Here is a 24,141-nt window from a genome sequence, read left to right on the forward strand (position 1 = left end):
TAATTAATTTTTAATCACTAAATAACAAGTTATTTATGAATTTTTATAGGCTTTAAATTTATTCATTCTTATTTTTATGAATCTTTTATTTAAAAATAATTAGTTGTTATTTATGAGAATTTTTGAAGATTAAAAAATTTTTTTCATACTTTCAACTCATTTTTTTAAGTAAAAAAAATGTATGAAAATTTTTGGAGTTTAAAAAATTTTTAAGTCAATTTAAAAAAAAAAAAATTAATCAAAAATTATAAAAATCTTGGAAATTTAAAAATTTTTAGATTAATTTTTGTAGTCAAAATTTTAGTATAAATTTTAATCAGAAAAAGTTCCATATTTATTAGTTAATTAATTTTTACAATTAAATAATTAATATTCAACGCAAAATAATCAAAAAAATTTTTTTTATTCAAAAAACTTTTAATACTATCTTTCAAATTCAAAATTATAGCTCTAATCCATCAAATATTTTTTTAAATCAACATTTCTTCTAAATTTTCATGAATTCTCCTCATTTGTTTCATATCTTCACTCCCCAAAACTAAAAATAATTAGTTTCCCTAATTTAAAATTCTTTCTTGTGCATTAAATATTCTAAAACTAAACAAACAATTCACAAAATTAATTATCTCATCTCTTCTGTGAACCAGACAGAAAACAACCTCCACGAAAATCCCATAAGTGACATTAATGACAACATTAAGATTTCCATCTCCTAATTAAGATAAATGCCAAAGATAACCTCGAGAAGATTTATCGAAAGTCCTCTTTTCTCTTCTTAAAAAAAAAAAAAAAGTCTAGCCTTGTCCCATATATCGATCCCGCATTAGTCTCGTCCTAGTAAAAATACTCAAAATTTATCGTACCCTACAAATTCGACATTTCATCAGTTCAAGTACAAGCAAACTCAGATGTACTAGTTGTAAGTTAAGTGCACTATAACCCGCTGAGTCGGCGATGTTGAATGTTGACTCGAGGCTGCGGTTAACGAGGACAAAAAATCACCCGTCGATTCGTCACGGGCATTTCTGTGAAACTTTAAAATCTTAGAGTAAGAATTTACACAAAGTTTGAAAAAAGTTAAAATAAAAATAACTTTTCTCTGCAATTTAATGGCCATATCCCAGAGGCCAAACATCTTTTCACTCTTATAGCTCCTCCTCGACACTTATTATTGTCCCTATTCATTTATAAATCGTTAACTTTTTTTCTTTTTCTATTTATTCAAGCTCCCAGGGCAAAAGTAAGAGACAAAAGTTATCGAAAACTGTCAAATAGCTGCTATTGAAATAATTTTCTTCCGTCACTTTTGCAAGAGTTTTATTTTGAGAACAATCTCTTGTTTACTTTAAGCCAAGGGAGAATTTAAGAGACTGGACCAGTTGAATCAAGTTTTAAGTGAAAAATGATCTTTTCATGGACAACTTCATGGCGAATTATCGAATAATACAAGACATCCTCCCACTTTTAGTACTCTGGAGATTAAACTTTGAGTTTTACGGAAAATAAAAAAGTTTAACTCTAAAATAATAATAAAAATGCTTGAAAGAGAAGGATAAATATATATGTTGAGGTGTACTATACATCAGATGTGAATATAAAGGGATGTGTATTTATTTTGAAAGGAACTCTTACACGGCAATCATGACTTTTAAATTGTAGACAATTGACAATGGGACTATTGACAATTGACTGCGGTGACACACGCGGAGGCGTGGCGGTTTTTCCGAAAAATTTTCCGCGATTGCTGTGTCAATGCTGTGTCAATGCTGTGATTTCCGTTGAGGATAAACATCCTCCATTCAACATATTTTTGGTATAAACTTATCGGTGACGAATGGTCTTAACGGCTTCCTGGAGAGCTTGCTAATGCTTTCTTTTCATAGTCATCATGATAAACATAAATATTTGAAGTTTTTGCACTCTAGAGAATGATTCTCGTGGTTTTTACTGGTAAGGTGGATTTTTACTAGTGAGATAAGGTGATTTTCGTTAAGCTTAGTATTGTAATCAAGGACAAAAGTATTTATTTATTTTTGTGGTGAAGTAATCGATGGTCGTTGTGGGAAATGGAATATTTATGAATTATAGGATAAATATTTTTTATTGTATGGTTTAAAAAATATATTTTGTGAATGGCTTAAAAATTACTGTGAAAAAAAATTGTAAAAAATTTAGGGAGTGAATGAGAAGATTTTTTTATTTATTTTATTCTTCTAAAGTAAAATTCACTCTATAATTTTGTTTATATTAATTGAAAAAATTAGAATTATCTTTTTTTGTTTTTTATTGAGTAATAAAAAAATAATTATTTGTTTAAATATTGACAAATTATGTATTTAGAAATTTAAAAATTAATATTAAATAAAATAGTGTATAAATATTATTTTTTTAATTTCAAAAATTTCTTAAGTGAAGTTTTAATAAGTTTATATTTTTTTTCAATATAATTTTATATTATATTTCTTTAAGAAAACTCTGTAAAAGCCTTTTTTCTGGTACAGAAAAATGTATCCCCATAAACAGTTAATAAACAATAATTAATTGTCGTAAAAAAAGTTTTTTTTTTTTTTTCTAGTTCTTTCAAAGTAAGGTCAAGGATAAAAACATTCTTTTCCTTGAAAATCATGGTGGGTCCTAAAGAATTTATGTATGTATTCAAAACCGTCCTTGGACATACTGCCCTATAATTTGTTACTGAAATATCGATTATTGAAGACAAAAGTCATTTTTCATTCAACCTTCAATATTTCAACAACCATCAATATTAATAGGCCTATACAGAATTATTCAAAGAAAATTTAAGCTGAATAAACAGGCTAGCATCTGCATTACAGTCCAAAATTTTTTCCTAGTATATAAATAATTGTACAAAATTTTTTTACATAAAACCTTAAATAAACTGAAAATTAAAAATTTTTTATTCAGAAAATCTTAAAAGTAAAAATTTGAAGCATATATTACTGAAAATAAAATAAAAGCTTCAGCTTGAGTTTCACAATTAAATTTCTTATGGCAAAAATTATTTTACAGTAAGTCAAATTTTGACAAAAATATTTTTTATAAGAAATTAAATTTTTAGAAAAAAATTTTCACAGTAAAAATTATTATTTAATTAATTATTACTATCAACCTCGCAGTCACTATGTGACTGCTATGACTTGTGAACTATAAATAATTAAAATTTTGCTTTATTGAATAATGATTTTTGTTAAATTGTACTGTAATTTTTTAACTATTAACGTTTATAAAGATATAAGCTCATCCCGATGTTACACTCATCAAGAGCTTTCATTTGAGTACCCACATGCATTTTCATATATTTTTTATATATACATATATATAATATATATAAATATATGAAAAATTGATGTGGGTACTTAAATGAAAGGACTCGATGAGTGTAACATCAAAATGAGCTTATATCTTTAAAAATGTCAATAGTTCACAAGATACAAAGTATATTTTCTGAATTATGTTAAATTGCACTGTACTTTCCTAACTATTGACATTTTTGAAGATATAAACTCATCTCGATGTTACATTCATCAAGAGCTTTCATTAGAGTACCCACATGCATTTTGATATATTTTTCATATATACATATATATAATATATATAAATATATGAAAAATTGATGTGGGTACTTAAATGAAAGATCTTGATGAGTGTAACATCGGGATGAGCTTATATCTTTAAAAATGTCAATAGTTCACGAGATACAAGGTCATTTCTTAATTATGTATCTAGAAATAGAGCATTTTTGAATGCAGCCTAAATACTTAGGCACAACTTCAGGTCAAGACTTTTCCAACGATACCAAATTTAACAATAAAAACCCATTTTATCATATAAATACACTGACCACAAAATTTTGCTTATTCTCTTAATAATATAGATTATATAATTATATTAGATAAGATTTTATTATTATTATTTAACTCACAAAAGAGCACTTAGCATCACAAAATAATAAAGAAGGATCTATTATATTATTTAATAATATTAAAAATAAAACAATTAAATATTAAAGTATAGCATTAAAAAAATGTCCCTGAGGACTGGGAACAACTTTAGTCCAATAGTATATTTGTATATATATATATGTATGTGCATGTATATATGCATAAAGGTTAAACTAAACTGTATGTAGTAGTATATAAGTACAAGGGAATAAAGCAAGGCGGTTTGCGGTGGCGCGAACGCAAGCAAGAAGTGTAGTAATGCCGGCGGGCAGGCGGCAGACTATTACCACTGCATGAATATGAATGAGAGCCAGAGTAAAGGAAGACAACTCTACGAAGACGACGACGAGCGCAAGAACAAGAATAACAATAAAAGTAAGACCAAGAAGGAAGAGCCTGAGCCAAATGTACAAAGAAACAGTAGTAAAAGTAACAAAGACAGTAAATCTAAAAGCTTTCGCCTTTTTTACCTCTGCGCAACAAGGAAACTGTCAAGTTCGGTTTGAAAGACCAGCAATATGGATGCGACCGAGCAGAGGGTACGCTATAAGGTATATAAGGTATATAAAAGGGATGAGGTATGAGTTTGCGAATAACCGTGTGGATAAAAGAGAGAACGATACTCCACTCGGCAGACCAGCATTCAATTAGTCGGCTAGTAATTAGCCGGGAAATCTTTAGCTTTGTCGGCAAAGTTTTTTTTGGTCACTCTCTCCCTCGATCTTTGCTGCTTATTCAAGACTCCTGTACCCTGTGGATTATGCAGTACACCCTTTTACATTCTACACTTAACATCCACCATATATTTATTTCTACATTTATATTCTTACATTTCAGTGATGAAAAAAAAATGATTAAAAAATAATAATATGTTGTGAAAAATAGGGAATAAATTTTCACTGCATTACTCGAAGTTTATTAAATTATTAAAAACCCTTCAAATAATTTATTTCAAGTTATTACACAGGAAGAAAAATTTCTTGACTGGAGAAGAAAATTCTTGGCTCAAGAAAATTTTCGGGTGCCTGAAGGAAGATCGAAGTTGGTCGAAGTAAAAATTTTTCTTGAAATTCTATTCTTGGTGGAAGTAATTTTTTCTTAATTCAAATTATCATAAATACTTGAAACAATAAATTTTTATATTTGATCAAGATTTTTAGATACTTTAGGGAAGCAGCGCCACCTACTTCAGCTGAGAAAAAAATTTTCTCACCTTGAGAAAATTTTTCTCTGGAATATTTGATACCCATTTTATATTATTTTAGCGTGCAATTATACATATTGAATGAAAAAAAATGATGAAATATTATTTGATCTTCCCATTTAACATGTTAATTAATAAAAATATTAATGAAAATTTACTTCTATCTTTATATTTAATTTTTTGGAGCAAGAGAGAAATTTTCTCAAACCAAGAAAATTTATTTATATCAAGAACTAAATTTTTTGGAGCAAGAGGCTGAATTTTCTCAAAACAAGCAGATTTTTTTGACTTAAATAAATTTTCTTGGAACAAGATATGTATTTCTTAAAGCAAGAGAATTAATTTTGGAATAAGTGAGATATCTTATGTCAAAAAAAATTTTTTTTCGCTTAAATTTTTTTTAATTAAAAATTTTTTTTCGCTAAAATAATTAGAAAGAAAAAAATTTTCTTGGCTCAAGTGAACCTCTTTTTCTGTGTAAAATTTTTTATAAAAATTTGACTTTGAAGTATTAAACGAAATTTTTATAAAAATTTTATTATCATTATTTTATTCATTGAATATACAGTATATTAGTGAATTAACCCGTGTACCTATGGATTACATCGTAAATTGATTATTCTCCGCGTTGATATAATATTATACGCATCCGAGGCGATATGCAATTTAGCCTGACGAGATAATTATTTATTTTTATTTTTGAATGAAGCATGATACCGGGTTTTATTACTTTATTTAACATTCTTGATTATTATTCCGGAATAATAATTTGTCGTGCGCGTGGAGTGCATCCATTCTACATGATACTCTTTTCACTAAGCCTCACCTCAGCTTGGCATGGTACGTATTACCTTGTCTCAACTTTTAAAATAAAAATAAATATATCCATCCGAGTAAAATAAGTTAATTAACATGACAAAGTGACAAGTAACTAAGTACGGGGTGTGTTACTCTGCTGGGTGGTCCTTCTTTGCATCGATAACCGAGAACCGGGAATTTAGTCTTTAAAGAGTATCGTTTATTTTTGTATTTTTAGAAATTCTGGGTCTAATGAATGGAAGGGCGTTTCTATTTAAAGGGAAATTAATGGATAGAGAGATTGAGATTTTCTAAAATGCCTGCGGTGCAGAGTTACACTGACACTTTATCGAGTCAATATACATTTATGTTTGTCTGTGTCCGTAAATGAAGCTACCCTAGATGGCACAAATGCTACGAAACCACTACAGTTGTAAATCAGTGGGTAAGGGCTGCTAAATAGCAACTGGAGCGCTCTCTAGTGAGGCGTGTCCACGCCCGTGTGGTCTACTATCCTCACTCTTGTTCCTTTTTATTTTATAAAACCATCTAATGCTCAATTCCTGCCCTCGAGCTTTATTCCGCTTAAGTTTTTTACATCCGGATCACTTTTTCTCACTTCCGACTAAAAGGATCAGGAGGTACACTATCAAAATTTCCTGCCATGAGCCTGACTAATTTTTTGATAACCGTAACTTCCGAAAAGAAATTAACTGTGTCAACATATGTCCAACTTTCCTCGGGCGGTTTTTTTCTACCATGTTTTGTTACCTTCTTTACTTTTGAGGAGTTTTTAGAAAGTGAAAGTTTAAAACGGTCAAATGTGTACACATTTTACCACATTTAAAAAAAAACTTTGAAGTAATAATATAACAATAAAAATTTACGAAAAATCTTTTTTGAACTCGTAATAACTTAAAAGTATTTTAATACTTAAAAAAAATTATTTAGAAATTTATAAAAATTCAAGTATTTTATGTAGTATATTAATTTTCCAACAGATAGCGCATGGTCGTTGATTATTCTCTGTACTACAGAGTTAAATTATATTTTTAAATTCCGAAAATCGAGAAAATTTAGTTGTACACATAATAACACATGATATGTTCTCCACAGTTGTTTTTTGTGAGAGATAATTGGTAAGAAATTTCCAATTTGAAGTTTATTTTTTTTTTATTTAAATTTATTGAATAATTATTCTTCTGGCTTTTTGGTTTTTTGCTCAATTTTTCACTAAAAATCATCTGATTTTAATGAATTTTTTTAAGATAGTCTTGAATAGTTTTTTCAAGAATTTATTTTAAATATAAGATTTTTATTTTTATAGCTTAAGTTAGAATCAGCCATTTAAAATAATTAATTATCAATGGTGTTAAAAAAAATTAAAATCTTGGGATTTGGATTTCTTCAAGGTTTTGTCTTATCATCACATTTGTGTCAAAGAAAAATTTGTTTTTGAAGAAATCTTAAAATATCGAAGCTCAATAATTTAATGATCTATTAACCAGAAATCAACATATTTAGCTCTTTGGAATTTTTATTTTTCTTTCCAAAAGAATTGCAGTCCTATTTTTTGTGGCGTTTTCTGATCATTGATAAAATCTGCTTTGAATTGTTAAATGTTTAGGTATCTAAAATTTATCGATTTGATTAAGATACGCCAATCAGCTATATACAATTCACTAGAATTTATAAAATAATTACTAGTGCAAGTTACTTTGTAAGAAAGTACACGACTTTTGAAAATTTGATATATAGGCATTAAATATGCCACCATAGAACTCAATTACATCATTTAAAATATTAATAAGATTAGCTATTCTACCGTGCGATCCATTGATTACGTAGTTTTTGTTTGTCTTCAATCTTTTAATAATCATTTGCGTTCTAACATCAAATTACTGCCAAAGTCATCTTCCGATAAAATTCGTTTCGTCAAATTACTAAAGTAACTTTGAGATCATCCTTGATACTTATATCTTTGCATACCTTTGGACAATATTAAACAACCAAAGTTCTAAAAAGTTTAATGAAAATTCATGAACTTCACAATTTAGTTAATCGTATTGACGAAAAAACCAATATAGATTTCCAATTACTCCTTGCTTTTAAAATTCTTAATTTCACTATAAGTCCTTCTACAAGAACCCCAAAATTATATAAAAATAAGTCAGATGTTTTCTATCCTAAAATTTATATCCCAATTCACTCAATAATCTCCAAAATTCCTAAAACTCCAAAATAAGCGGTCATTAGGGGAAACAACATAGCCCTTAACGACCAAAACTGTCTCAATTCATAACCGCAGATGCGTGAGTAATTTCCTCCGATTATCATGTTATATATATATTAGCAATATCTCGAGGGGTTGTGGTGTTTCCCATGACTTTTACCGCGGATTACCCAAGAGCCAAACCAATCGAAACTTTTTCCCGATTTGTGTGGAACCTGATACCCATAAGAAGGGTCCTGTAAATCAAGATATATGACATTGGAGGGTGGCCAGTTGTACTTACATCAATATCTGTTCCACATTGAAAACTTTCTGGTATTAGTGTATCCAATCGGCAAAACTCGTCTTTTCCAGTTATTTTATTTTACTTCTACCGTCTCAAATACAGCTACCCTTTCTCCGTCTTGCCCCATCACGACTCACTAATAAATATCAGGACCCATTTCTCCACGTCGACTCCTCTGTACACTTCTGAACATAATACTGATATGATGCGATACAGAAAAATGATCCAGAGGCACGTGCTGCTCATCCCCAGATGACACCGTTTTTATTGGCATGCTCCGGGTTTGCTAGACCCAATCATAGAGGCTACGCTCAAGCTCAGCCTCGCCTCATTTTTTATTATTTTATTGCGAAATTTCCATTGTCTTTGCTTACAATTCGAGTTTTTTGCAGCAGGTGGATCATCAAAAAAAAAAAAACAAATTGTACATTTCACAATATATTTGATTTGATTCTTATTCTTATTGTTCCAGTTATACGAATAAGGTAAAAGAGAATAAGAAATAGCTGAAAAACGGAGAGCACGAATCCGTTGAATCAACAAAATGCTTTTCCATATCCGCAGCAGTGCATATTTCACCGAGGGTATGAGTAAATTGATGTTATTGTTCCCGTTCCGCGTATTCGGATCTTCTATCCCTGTTTCTCTACTATCTAGTCATCTGGGTGGGCTGCAGACTACAGAACGTAGAAGCGCTAACGTTGAAGTTGAAATACACCCCAGACTATTACTATGTATTAGTAGTAGATAGAGGGTGAGGGCATTCCGGACTCCGGTTGGTGCAATAGCCAGAGAGGACCATTTCCATCGAACCGTGTACCTCGGACCATAATTCCGTGAGTTTGTCCGCTCATCTTGCTTGCTTACCCCTACAATCTTTATCTCCGTCTTTATCTCATCGTACATTTTAAACTAAGCGCTGTGCATCAGATTGTCCTGATGGTGAACTTTAGTCGAGCGTATCTGTACACTATTTAGATTTAGATCAACCCACCAAATATTGTGTAGGGTACACTCTCGAAAAGGTTACCCAAGTTTGCAGGGAAATACATAACTAGAAATGTATGATTATTAAATACACCAGGCAGTTTGGTTCATGGAAAAAATTAATTTGTAATAAATAACAGTCGATTTATAATAAGTAATGATCAACTGCTAAAAATTACCATTTCAAACAGTAAAATCGTGATTTTACTATTCACTTTATAATATTTACCATTTAAACGTTACAATTTACTTTTTACATGGAAGAAAATACTATTTCAATCAGTAATATTCGCTATGTAAATGTCTAAAATGTTAAAGTATAATAATTAAGAATTCAGACTTTGATATTTATCATTTTGTACCTAAAAAATGACCGCATGATATGTAAAAAGTATAAAATAAAGTTAGTAAATTTCTAATACAAGCAACGTCAATATTTACAAAGTAAAGTGGTAAATTTTAAACGCAACGCTAAAAAGCAAACTGTAATTATTGGCTTGCTTGGACTGGTAAAATGTATATTTTAAAAGTATAATTTTTACTGTTTCAAATGTTAAATTCTCCCAGAAAGAGACCCCCTTCTCTTTTATCTGAGTTCCCCTTATCCTCATAATATGGACTATATATTTATATGGCAATTTTTACTTTTTGAAACTGTAATTTTTTAAGATGAAAGAGTCGTTATTTACTATAGTGACAGCTGCTAATCACTTATTTTGGATATTAAATTATAAATTGTGGCTTTTATACTTTCTACATTAAGTTCTGTAATATTTATATTTTTGCCACTCCCATGTCCGCTTTGCTGTTTGAAACTATAAAAATTAACCGGAATTCGAGTGAATATTACAGTTTACTTTTTTTCGTGTTAAAATCACGATGGATACAATCGAGAGAAGCTTGGGTCAAGATACTGAGTGGACGCAACATTTCGGGTCCCAGAAGACTGGCTTCCAAATCTATCGAGCTCCCTCGTCGGCTACTTTACCGAATTATTTATTTAACTGCGGAGGTCCAAGTGAGTTAGGTCGTAAACCATCAAATCTTTGGACACCGTTTTGTATCATTTATTAACGCCTCAATGAATTTACTGCTAGTTACGTTACATGGATGGTTGTTTGTAAATGATTTTTGTTATTGAGGGTGTTTTGGTTGTTATAGATTGATGTCTTGGTGGGATGGATGAGTGATCATGAGTGGACCTAGTCAATTTGGAAGTTAAATTTAGACTTTCATGACAAAAAATAATAGGAAGGAAGCATAAATTTTTAGATTATTTAATAAATTATATAGGAAAATTTAATTGCACTGAAAAAAAGGTTCACTTGAGCCAAAAAAATATTTTTCTTTCTAATTATTTTCTTGAGTGGAAAAAAATTTTTTTTGACAAGAAATTTCACTTATTCCAACAAAATTAATTCTTTTGCTTTAAGAAATACGTATCTTGATCCAAGAAAATTTATTTAAGTCAGTAGAATCTTGTTGTTTTGAGAAAATTCAGCCTCTTGCTCCAAAAAATTTAGTTCTTGATAGAAGTAAATTTTCTTGTCTTGAGAAAATTTTTCTCTTGCTCCAAAAAATTAAATATAAAGATAGAAGTAAATTTTCATTAATATGTTTATTGATTAAAATGTCAAATGGGAAGATCAAACAATATTTCATCATTTTTTTTCATTCAATATGTATAATTGCACGCTAAAATAATATAAAACGGGTATCAAATATTCAAGAGAAAAATTTTCTCAAGGTGAGAAAATTTTTTTCTCAGCTGAAGTAGGCAGCGCTGCTTTCCTAAAGTATCTAAAAATATTGATAAAATATAAAAATTTATTGAATCAAGTATTTATGATAATTTTAATTAAGAAAAAATTACTTCCGCCAAGAATAGAATTTCAAGAAAAATTTTTACTTCAGCCAACACAACTTTGGTCTTCCTTCAGGCACTCACAAATTTTCTTGAGTTAAGAATTTTGTTCTCCAGTCAAGAAATTTTTCTTTCTATGTGGGAAAAGTTGAAATTGTTATTAGTTAATATCTATGAACATATTTTTTATTTTTAATTTGGAAAAACAAAATTTCTGATTTTATATCGTCAGGTAAACAATTTTCATTAAATAAAGATCAAAATGAACATTGCATCGTCACAATCAGCCCTTAAAAGCTTTAAAAAAAATTAAAAAATTTTTTGACTTGCAAAACACAAATCCCATCCCCAAGTCACCTTAACAGGCCAATAAATTTACCGAAGTGTACACAGGAGTGGTAATTCCGAGCGAGTTTTAAATGATTTGGATGAGCCGACAGATGGCTTTCTGTCCAGGCACCTTGATTTGTGGTTAAGCATTTTTTAAGCCCATTTGGCTGGTTGTCTATAATTTCGGCGGCTATCGTATCCTTTATTTCTTCTTCTTCTTCATCCTTCCTCTCCCTCTTGTTCATCCCAACCCAAATGGCCACCGTATTGTCTTTATCCTTTTCGAGGGATTCTTCGCGTGTTATTTCCCAGTTCTGCCTTCTGTTTATTTTCTTAACGGCCAAAATAATAAGCCCGTCTCCGTCTTGGTGTCCATAACCCGAAACTTGAATTCGCTCTGTAACGGACAAATTAATGGTAACATACAATACAATGGCTCCACACAAATATATAAATTACCTGTACTTAGCTACTTAGTCACCTGTGGTACCAGTAATGGCCCTTCTGTCTTTTTGCAGCTCATCACGCGATTTCTTTCCCAAAAATTTGTACTTAACAATACCCACATATTCAATCATTCGCGTTGTTTTCAATTCTACTGTTCTTTGTTGGTTTTTTATTGTCACGGACGCGTGCCTAAGGCAACCAAATTGCTTAAGGAGATTCTTGTTATGAACACAACAAATTTTAGTCTCCTACACAATACAAAGCCTTATATCATTATCTACAACTGCAACGTCATTGTGTCAGAACTTCTTATCTCGTACAAATTGGAATACTTATAGTTATAAGCATACCTTTTTGGCGGTAGAACGAAGCTAGCTTTGACAATTGTTGGGTCATTAAATTAGTGGTCTAGAAAGTCAAAGTGTCTTTTGTGATCTGATCTGTGAGACTACATTCAATTCTTCTTGATCTGTGAATAACAAATTACGAATGAGAATTGGGAATGGAGAATGTTATTTAATTCCGAAGTAACGTGTAATTTAGTTGATGGTGGTGTAAATTAGTTTGAGATGTACAATTGGGGAAATTGTAGTGTTATCGACACGCGTACGGACAAACGAGAGAATTGTATCGAGTTACTACACGTTTCATCGAACAAAGTGGAGTCAAGTGTTGCTTGTTATCCCGCAGTGTCACACCCTGAGGCACAAACATTTTCGTTTTACCCTTATGGGTCACGTGCCACGCTCGGAAACCCAGATTAGTATTTATACTACACCAGAACTACGTATACTGTGTATATATGCATTAAACCCGGATTAGCCCAAAGAAAATCAACAGCTGGCGTAAAATAGATCCTGCAATGTACAATTGTATTGCTTTTTTAATACTCATGCCGTTTTTATTGTTAATCAAGTGACTGAGTTCATTCTCTGAGTCATTTTGGAAATGCTTTCACTCAAATTTTATTGATATTATTTTTGGCCTTTGATTTTCTTGAGGATTTTTGATACTGTTTTTAAGCACAAAATATTTATGCAAGGTCTTGAATCGATTAGTTGATAAATTTGAAACATCTCAAAATAGATTTTGTTTTTAAGAGGCTTAACTGATTGACTTTTAAATCAAACTGCACAGAAAAAAAATGTTCTTGAATCAAGTATATAATTTTAAAGAATTTCATCTCCTTGATTTGAGTAAAAAAATTCTTAAACTAAGAAATTTTTACTTGGTTCAAGTAAATTTTACTTGATTTAAGAATTTTTCGTCTGGATTTAAGACAATTACCCTCTTCAAAATTATTTTCTTGGTTCAAGAATTTTCCTCTCGAATCAAGTTAATTTTTTTTCCAGTTTGGAGTTAAGTCTCGGTAAAGTCAAAATTTTGTTTTGCCAAAAATAGTCAAAATAATTTCCTAAAACATAAAAAAACTGGAAATTTAAAGGAAACTCCATTTTTGAAAATTGGGGTAAAATCAATAATTTTATATTTTTGAAAATTATCAATATTTTACTTGAAGTCAAAAAAAAAATTTGATTGAAAATTTTAGGGAATTGAAAAATGTCTGACCCGTGAAAATATTTTCTGATGTGACTATGTGTCCATATCTTAGGCCATATACAGACATGTTTTGTTTGATATGTCAATATTAAGCCTGACATAGTCATATATGCCCATTTATAAATTTTTGACCAAAAGTAGAGCTCAAAATCTCCGACAGATGGCATATGATTGCTGAATCCTTTCGTTACAAGAGAGTTAAGTTTGAGATGTCAAATTTGAAAATAAAAATCAATTTGAATTTTTTTAAGGTCTAGATTTAAGGAAAACAAGAAATTAATTAGGTTTTTCACAAATTTTTTTACTCACAAATAATTTTAAGAACATAAAATAACAAAAACATAAATTTTTAAATTATCAAAAGTGTAAAATTTTTTAGCTATAAAAATGGGAACACTCTGTAATTCTTATAAACTAACAAATTATACTTGCACTCTTGAAAAATGAATAAAGGAAATTTTTAAAAGTAAAGTAAAAAAATTTGAACTTTTTATGGGAACTAAAATTGCGTCAGAAATGTTTGTTATAAAATTTCAAGTGTTAGTCAATGAGATTAGAAGTAATTCAGCGTGAAATCGCCTGAAAATTAAAATTGAAAGGTAGAAAACAACACAGTACTAAAGTGTATTGAAAATAAATGACGATACTGACTCATTTGGGTGTTTTGTCTCGAACAAATCATCAGATTTGATATATTTTTTATTTCAGAGCTTCAACAAAACGCCTTCTCCGAAAAAATTAATTTAGAAGAGGAAAAAATGGGCTGTGAGTAATGGGACGGTATCAATCTCAGGTACTACATTGTTTTCTTCAAGAGTCGACACATCGGTCAAAAATTTAAGGTCGCTCCGATTTTTTCTTTATTCGGTAAATAGATTCAGGGCGTGTTACTAATTTGTCTTGCAAGGCTAATTAGGTCGAAAATTGAACTTTGATTTATTTTTAATGTTCTTTGTTGAATCAAGACTTTTAAATTGAATATTTTTATGTTTTTTAACCAGCTGTTGCATTAAAAATATTTTTATTTATTTTCTGAGGAGTATAAATTTCCATTAAACCGTTGTTGTAAAATTTCCGAGATCTCCGTCGCCAGTTGTAATAATTGGGCGTAAAAAAAAAAAAATAACCAGCTCGAAAAAGACGGAGCAGGAAATATGATTAAACAAAAAAAGGGATAATTTAGTTTTCTCTCGAAAAGAAATCGTGATATAATTATTTTATTTATGAAAGCAGCCATTAACCTCACGCGTGTCATTTGGGACGCATACCATCTGTTGGACAATTCGCGAGAGGCGTATGTCAGCATACGTAAAATTTAAAGTTACATGTAGCAGCAATACAAGTACTATATGTACATATACAGTTTATATAGTTCTATACCAGACGATCGATTCCCGTCGCGTTTCGCGAATTACCGTTTTCTCCCGGGCACAATCGTCATGGGCGTACATTCCGTATACCCACATGCACCGTCAGTAGATTAACACGCGTGCGCAAGATGAAAGATGAAAGAGGAAAGAGAAAGAGGAAGAGAAAGAGGAAGAGGAGTAACACCAGTTAAAGCCAAGCCAGATACCAGCAACCAGCCTGACTCCCCGTTTTCATGTAACAGCCATTGCATCCCGTCCTCATCAACATACTCCTAAAGACCCTCCACCCAAATTGCACTCCACTCAAAACTGCCAATTATGCCGTAAATATACTTGCCAAAATTCAGCACGCTATTTTGTCACCAGCATGTCCCGTAATTTTTATTTTCCGTCTCCAACATGTCAATGTCATCTGGGTAAAGACTTAAGTATACGCTTTTATTCGATAAATACAAATTTTAATGATTAATAATTAAGGCTCAAGCGGGATAAATGTGAGCCTCCGAAATTAGACTACCTGCAAATTAATTTTTTTTATAAAAGCAATAAGACTACCTTGAAAAATTTTGGATAATATTTTTTCAATGAAAAAAATTGTTTGTAAGAGTTTTGATAAATGTAAGTAAAGAATGAATTTTTTAAGATTTTTTATTCAATTGAAAATTTCTGATGAATTAAAAAAGGGGTTAGGTGGGTTTCAGAGGTTCAAAAAAAGGGTATTTTCACTATTTTTTTTTTTAGTATTTACAATGATATATTTTATTTAAACAATTCAGCATATCAAAGATGTATATTTAAACAGTATTTTGTGAAATTTTTATTTAAAAATTCTGAAAACTCAGCCGTTGACTACCTCATCTCCCTTAACGTCTCAAAAAAAAAAAAAAGTGCTCTTGCCGTAAACATCATAACTCATTATTAGTTCATCTAAAATCAAAGAACTAAACATATTTCGTTAGTACATGGATAAATCTCATTATTGGACGAAGGATTTTTTTTTTTATTGCAACTATTATTATTATACGGATTTCTAGTGTACAGGCGTAATAACGCCCTTTTACACCCTAAGCCTTATCATTCTGCTTAGTTAACTCTGCCTTATCATTGCGGCTGTGGACCGACTTGTGCCTTCTGTACCGCATTTGCCCTGATCCTCACCACTCGGCTATTGGAACAGTAACATGGGAAAACCACAGAGAAAACCCATGTTAGTACAGTCGGAGCTGGGTTAAGTCTACAGTGATTGATAAGAAACTCTTCTTTATCGACCTTTGGAGCATTAGGCCCTCTCCTAGTGTGCAGAGATCCCTCGCGCTAGCCAACGCTGACTAGAGTAGTCACCCATTTAAGTTGTTGCTTAAAAATGTGTGATCGCCCAAGTCAAACGTGTGCCGCCCGGGTATCTCTGCCACTTCCAGACGCTGGCAACGTAACGTAACGCACATATTTTTAATTATAATCACTGAAAAATATTGGTGCGTGCTGGGATCGAACCCGGGTCCCACTCTTTCGAAACGCGAGCACCGAGCCGACTAGGCCATTGCAAACCTCTTTTTTATTGCAACTAATTTTATCGAGCAAATACATGGCGAAAATTTGACCAAAAAATGTGTTTTTTTGTTTAAAATCTCTCAAAAATTCAAATTTTAATTTTTTTTATTCTCCTTCGTCCAATAACGAGATTTATCCATCTAACCCCTTAATAAATTTTGTTGATGATGACTTTTTTTTGTATTGATAATTTTTCATAACAAATACTAAATGTAAAGATTAAAATTTTTGGGGACTTTCTATAACATAAGTCATAAAGTTTGTTTTTTTTTTTTTTTTTAAAAAGAAGTTATTTAGAACAAAAAATATAATTCTTAAGAAATTCAGTTTGATCAAAAATTTTTAAAAGTTCTTTGGAAAAATTTTTTTGTTTAAAGAAAATAAAAAATTGAAACCAAAAGTGTTTTTTTTGGAAAATGTAAAAAAAAATTTGTCCCCAAAAAATGATTTTGAAGAATTCCAATTCTTGATCCAAATAAAACTGCCTCAAACATTTTTTTCAATGTAGTCTTTTTGACTTAAATTTTTCATTTTGCTTTAATTTAAAATATTTTTTCATCTAAAAAATGAAACTTAATTCAAAATCAAAAATTTCGAACCGACAAAATTATTTTGAAAATTTTTCTGAACCAAATAAAAAAATTATTGATTTAAGAAATTTTGCTGTTTGATTCAAGACAAAATTTTTCTTTGAACCAAAAAATTTCCAAATTTTCTATCCGCCAAAATTCCGAGTTCAAAATTATGTTTTCAACAAATAATCATAAAAAATTTAATAAAAAAAAATATATAGTCTTGATCCAACCGAATTTTTCGCGTTAAAAATTTCCCATAGCCGACATGCCATATCAAATTAATAAACCTTCTATCCACAAGTAGAAGCTAAATTTGGCATCGCATTAAAAAACAGATAACTTTAGTAGGTAGGGGTGACTATTATAGAGATAACCGGGGTGACAGAGCGCATCTCTTTCAGACAAATTGTTAGGGCCGTGTCGGTTTGTCCTCCCCAATACCGACATAAACACAATACACATAAATAAATATACATATAGGGTGAAATGGGTGTAGATAGGGAGGTTATAGGAAGCGAAGCGTTTTGTCCGTTGACGACAGAACTCCACGACTGCGACGACGACAACCATACCAATGACTGCAGTATATTCCACTACGGAAGAGATGTTTTACCCGCCTCCCTCGTTACGTTACATTACATTTATCTTAAAATGGTTATCCCTGACGACCCTTACCCTTAACTCGATGTAACAACCTATGTATTAGTCGCATCACTATTCTCTGTTATATAATACACAGCATAGTATAAATGAAAGAGAGATAGCCTCGAGTGTGGATAATGATTGTTGTTATTATTGCTGGTAGTAGCGCGGGCGCGGAAGATTCTCTCACTTTCTATCCGCTATCTCTATGGCAACCCCTCGTTGTCGTTCTTGTATTTATATATTTGGATGTTCTGTGTTGTATGTTGCACAACAGGACCAAAGAGAATCTACGAAGCTATGTCTGCGAGAGTAAGAGAGTCGAGCACGTGCCTGCCTTTTCCCACACGTCCTCAAAAACAGAGACAGATATTCGAGGGTTGAAGGTGACACGCGGCTCTAAATTCGCAACACCCACGTTACTAACTACCTATATATTTATATAAATGTATTTATATGTATGTATACATTTAGATGCTGGGTATGTTATATCGATTTTATGTGCAGACAGTAAAATTTTATTTTTTATGCCTGGTTAGAGACTCAATTAATTTTTTTGCAATTTTAGAGATAAGTTTTAGTTAGAAAATTTTATAATGGAATTTATAGATCGTTGAGTAATTTATGGTTACTAATTTTGAACAATTTGGAAAACTTGGTCCCTGTTTAAAAATATTCATTGGAAAAAATTAAAAAAATTCGCTTTATGTAAATTATATATCTATAGATATATACTGAAAAATTGAAATCAATTGAAATTATTAAAAAAAATTCAAATCTCATAAAAGTGAATTTCTTTCAATGAATATTTTTAAACAGGATAAGGTCGGCTGCCGAATTTCAAAACCAGTAACTGACAATTTTAAGATTTATAAAAATTCTTCTTATTAAAAAAAAGGTTACGCGCCTAATTGATAAAAAATTTGATTTATTAATAAAAAATACTTGAATATAAATATTTAAAAAAAAAAATACTTGAAAAAGTTTGGAAAATCCAAATGAGCATGCCTTAAGCGCTCATGTCATACATAAATTATTTAGATCATAACAAAAATTATTCGTTTTTAATTTGAATTTTCCCGCGAGTAGTATTATCCCCTCTGTAGGTCGAACTAAAGAAAAATTTTAACAGATGATAAAACAGTTAGTAATTATACCATCATGTATGTATAGTTGCTGCTTGTTTATAGTTATTTCAATTCTGTTTATGAAAAATAATATATATGGCTGCCGAAATCGCTGAAAAATTCACTGAACTGACAATCGAAAAAAATTAACTGTATCGAAACGGAATTATTTTGACACGCAATTTTCACAAGGGTTTTGATAAACTTCCTCAGGAATAAAACAAAAAAAAAATTAAATCGTGAAAGTGATTTTTGACAAAGTTGTGGTGTTATCAAGCCCATAGCTCCCGAGAATACCACGCTCTTATCCATTTAATTCATCAGAAAAACGAGTTTTTTCTGAGAAATCTTATTTAATCGATAAGAAAATTTTTTTAACGTGTTCTCTAGTTACTATTATTTATTTCAATACGCTTTTTATCCATAGTTTTTTTCGTTTAAATTATGACAATCACGTTTTAATCGAAATCACGATTTTTAGGCGAGAGTAGAGCATACCTGCGCGCTTCGCGCTTAAGGCATGCAATTAAGGTCTAAAAGTTATAAGAAATGCAGCAATATTAAAAAAAATCAGATATAAAAATTTTGCAGTTACTGTGTTTTAAAATTGGGCAGCCGAGGTGAATTTTGGAAAATTAATGATGATAGAAAAATTTTATACAAATTTTTTAAGGAAGAAAAGTGAAAAAAAAATTTTTTTAAGGGGGATTTTAAAGATTTTTTTAGCCGGGTTAAAATAAAAAAAAAAAAAACAGTAAAAATAATGAGAGAATTTTCAGTCGCCATTTTTTTGAAAATTAAAATTTTCAAACTTCCGTACTTGCAACGATAACTACATCCTTACTGATAAAAAGCAATTTGGGTTTTTATTTTCAGATGATCTGTTTTTGAGTTATTGATGCGACCATGAAGGGAGAGACTTTTTCTAGTGCTCTACGAGATTGTTAATAACTTTGTAATAATTAAATATTTTATAATAAAATAATAATCTTTAATACACCCTTAATAAAATAATAAAAATCCGATTTCTAAATTCCTTCATTTTCCCTGTCCAAAAAATTCCCGAAAATCTCCTTTTTTTTCGACCATCGCAGTGGTGTTCCCCCGTAATGTTTCTTGCAATAAAAAACAAATTAGATTGATTAAAAAAAATTAAGAAAGTTTAAAAAGAATTTTTGAAAATTATTTTCCTTATTCAAACTTTTTTTTGTTAGTTAAATAAATTTAAATGTATTTTTTTTAATAATAAAAAATTATCAAAAATTTGTTAAAAAATGTATACCTTTTATTTTTAGATATCTTTTGTTTGGAAAAAAAAGAAAGGAAGAAAATTGGCAGTTTTTAAATAATAATTACAAACAGGTGAGGGCGCAAATTGTCTTATATCGTGGTCAATTATAATCAGATTAGTCTTTTATCTTTATTATATTTCAAAAAAATTAGTTTTTTTTTTTTTTTTAACAAAAAAATCTTGTCTAAAAAAACGAGATAATTTTTTTTATAAAAAATTTTTGTTGAATAAAAATAAAAATTATTAAAATTTTAAAAAGCAGCACGAAGAAGAGTGAAAAAATGATTATATTTACAGAGTTTCATTCAAGCGTAAAAAAAATGTCATCGCACCTGAAAGAGCGTGGAAAAGTGTTGAAACAATCGACAATTATCTGATCAAACACAATATTTTTTTAACACTTGGAAATGTTTTAATAAGCAGTTAATCAAGATTAAGAAAAAAAAATTGGTTTTTCATGCAATACAAAATAATATTTTATTAATTTTGAATATTCGTAAAGAGATAAATAATTTTGAAAATCTTACTACAAACATTCTTAAAAAATTTCTCGGATTATAATATCTTTTCTAAAAACCATCTTACCCAAATAAATCAAATCAATTTAAAAAATCGGAGTTAAATTAACCGAAAGAAAGCATGACATATTTAAAATACTGCGCGGGATTACCATAAATTTAAAAATGAACCTAACACTTTAGAGGGCCTTAAATTCCATTAGATACTCGACGACAGATTAGTAACTTTTTATATAATACAATATAATAATAATTTCTCCACGTCATTCCTTTCATTCCTTTTACCTACATTATATTTACCTACCTTATACTCAACTTTATTTAGTTCTTGATAAAAAAATTAGTCATGTCGATCTCTTACAAATTAGTCTGATGTATCAACATGAGTGTAAAGATCATCTCAAGATAAAATTCGAATAAGAATGCCATCAGAAGATAGTCCTGTTTTTAAAATTAGTCAGGGCGGTCAACCTTCCACCATTTATAGTATACATATATACACATATTAAACTTTTTAGATGCCATCGGGATAAAACTAATTTGTCTCTGCGACCTGCAGCATTTATATTTTTGAAAAAAATTTTTTTTTACTTTAATTTATCCGCTTTCTTTTTTTAAGATAATGTTAATGTTAAAAATAAAAAAAAATGAATTTTTTCCCGTGAAAAATATTTTGATATGACATACAAGTCACCAAAGTCAAATTTATACGAAATAATTTTATTTTTTGGTATTTTATAGCAGAAGTTTAAAATGACAGTAAAATTTAATATAAATTTTTTGAAGAAAATTTAATTTTCTATAAAAAAAAGTCCTTTTTATTGAAGCGTTAAATATATTTTATAAGATATAGAACATTTTATAAAATAATTTGAGAAATATAGACTGAATGGTTTAATTAATTTTTTAAATTTATAAAATGCATTATATCTTCGAAGCAATGCCTTTTAACGCTTTACTATAAAGGACCTTTTTAGTGAAAATTATATTTTCTACAAAAAAATTTTTTTTAGTTTTTCTGTAACTTTAACTGTTCCAGTGAAAAATGCAAAAAACAAGATTATTTTGTAAAAATTTGACTTAGATCAAGTGTATATACCAAAATATACAAATTGACATTAATCAGCTGTAAGGGGCCATTCATTAATTACGTAAGGACACTTTTGGTGACTTTTGACGCACCTCCTCTTTCTTACGCAAGATTCTTGATCTTTTAATTAATAAAAATACGATAATTCACGGAAAAATGTACTATAATTTTTTCTCTAAAACCAAAAATGAAAAACAATAAAAACATATGAAATTTTAATTATTTTTTTTGCAATAATCTATAGAAATTATTTAAATAAAACAAAAATTCGACAGTACCCTTTAAAATTAAAAAAACTATTTGGAATCCAAAATGGAATTAGATTTTTAATATTGAATTTTGATTCACAAAATATAACGTAAGAATTTCACCCCCCTCCCCCCTAACGTAAGGACATGTAGAGATTTTCTTAACCTCCCCTTCCTCTCAATGCCCTTACGTAATTAATGAATGGCTCCTAAGTACTTTCAAAGAATCTGTATTTACAAATTGCGCTTTTGTCCATTGCAGTAGCATTGAATTTCGACAAGTATATAAATAAAAAAACTAAGATAATTCTATACGTGTCGTGTTTACACTTGATTTTTGGAATAATAATAAAAAATCACTAAATTTATCAATTTTGTTAATTTTATGACAGTTTATATGATAAAGACAAATGTGCAAAATAAGATAGTAATTGTTATAATTTGTATTATGATGCCTAAGGAAGGTCTAATAAATTTTTTATTTATTTTATTTATTTATTGAAATTTAAATGCCAAGGCATAGAGCCAAATAGCAAAAAGTAAAATACATATAATTTAGTTTCACATAAGTAATAAAATGAGATTTGAAGTATTGGTTACATATAAAATTTTGTAATATTTATAAACAATATAATTTAAATTAGAAGTATTTCGTAGCTATACGTAATATTTATAAATGACCGAAATGTCACAGAAATAATAATGTAATTTATTATTATGATCCTATCTTGTCCACATTCCTGATATACAAATAATTATTGATAATTATGGACGATAATACTAACAACAGAAAAACTAAGATTGAAAAAAAGTAGTCAGAATTCAGATTAAGGGCTCAAATTTCCGGGAATTTTTTTTCAGTAGATAAAAAAACAATTAAAAACGAATCACTCTAATGGACATATCAGAAAATTTTTTCACGATTCGGTAAATTAAAGTTTTATTATTTTTTATAAACTATTTTTAATCGCCATTAATGACCTGGCGGAAAAAAAAAAATGTGTAATTACTCGGCAAACCTCGGGTGAGTGTGTGAGCAAAAAATGAAAAATGAAGATAAAGATGATGAGCTATTAAATAAAAGTGATTTTAAAGTCAGACAGTAGCGAGTAACATTAAAGGTGTTGATGTACCCGTTGGCCAGTATCTCTCGTCGGACTTGTCTCAGACTTCCGGTGGGCATATCGTCAAGAGATCCAACGAGATTGCCGCCACCATCAGCATCAAGAAGAAGACCAAGAGTAAGATGGGTACCGCGTGTGTTCCATTGACTTAAGTGTACGAGCATTAAGCCAGCTACCTTACCGTCCACCTACCGCATGATTCTCCTGGGCAGTATGTGCTGCTGCGTATGTTCAATCCCAGACGCTTCGGGCTATTTTGCTCGCTGTTCACTTCATATAAGTATTGTATGTTGTATATTGCTATTTAACTCTTATACCTTGAGGTACGAATAAGCCAGAACTTGAACTCGGTGATGTTGATGTTGGTACTCACATGTGTGCACCGAGTATGTATTTATGTGTTATGTGTTATTGAGGTGGATATATATCCTTAGCATCTCAAAGCGCCGCGAATCCTCGCACCTTACTACTCACTATGGAAGGATTTTTAATGGCGTAATAATAACCCGAGACACGCAATCTGTCGAGCGCTTATTTTTACTTACACTTTAAATTTTACCTTTCGTCGCTAATTTATCTCCAGACTTTTCGGCTTTTTGCGTAATTGAATTTGTTTCGATTGACGGATATGGAATGGGAGAAACGAAAATAACAACTATTTTCAGGAGAGATCCAAATCTTAGTGGTAGTTTTAAGGTTTTAAATTACTCGAGGTGATGAAATTGGGGAATGCAATTTGTAAGACGGATAAAATAATAAAGTTTTGTAATCAATAGAAATTGCTTGAATATTTAAATGTGAAAATTTGGATCTTCAAAACTGATTACTTGAATTTTAAAATTTTAATCCTATTTATTAATTTTTATTCATTTGATTTCAATGCCAAGGCACTAGCCGGATGGCAAAATGCTACAAAATAACAAGTAGAAAAAGT

The 24,141-nt window shown here is 30.0% G+C and overlaps 1 long non-coding RNA gene across 1 annotated transcript in view; it reads left to right on the forward strand.

The window, feature by feature from the left end:
• Positions 1–21,934, forward strand: part of LOC123272673 — a 94,692-nt gene extending 72,758 nt beyond the window's left edge. Inside the window, exons 2-3 of the long non-coding RNA XR_006511125.1 lie at positions 10,494–10,497; positions 21,879–21,934. This is a non-coding gene — a long non-coding RNA (uncharacterized LOC123272673). The remainder of the gene's footprint in view (positions 1–10,493; positions 10,498–21,878) is intronic.
• The last annotated feature ends 2,207 nt before the right edge of the window (positions 21,935–24,141 follow it).

This window comes from Cotesia glomerata, linkage group LG10, assembly GCF_020080835.1.
Source record: "Cotesia glomerata isolate CgM1 linkage group LG10, MPM_Cglom_v2.3, whole genome shotgun sequence".
Taxonomy (NCBI): domain Eukaryota; kingdom Metazoa; phylum Arthropoda; class Insecta; order Hymenoptera; family Braconidae; genus Cotesia; species Cotesia glomerata.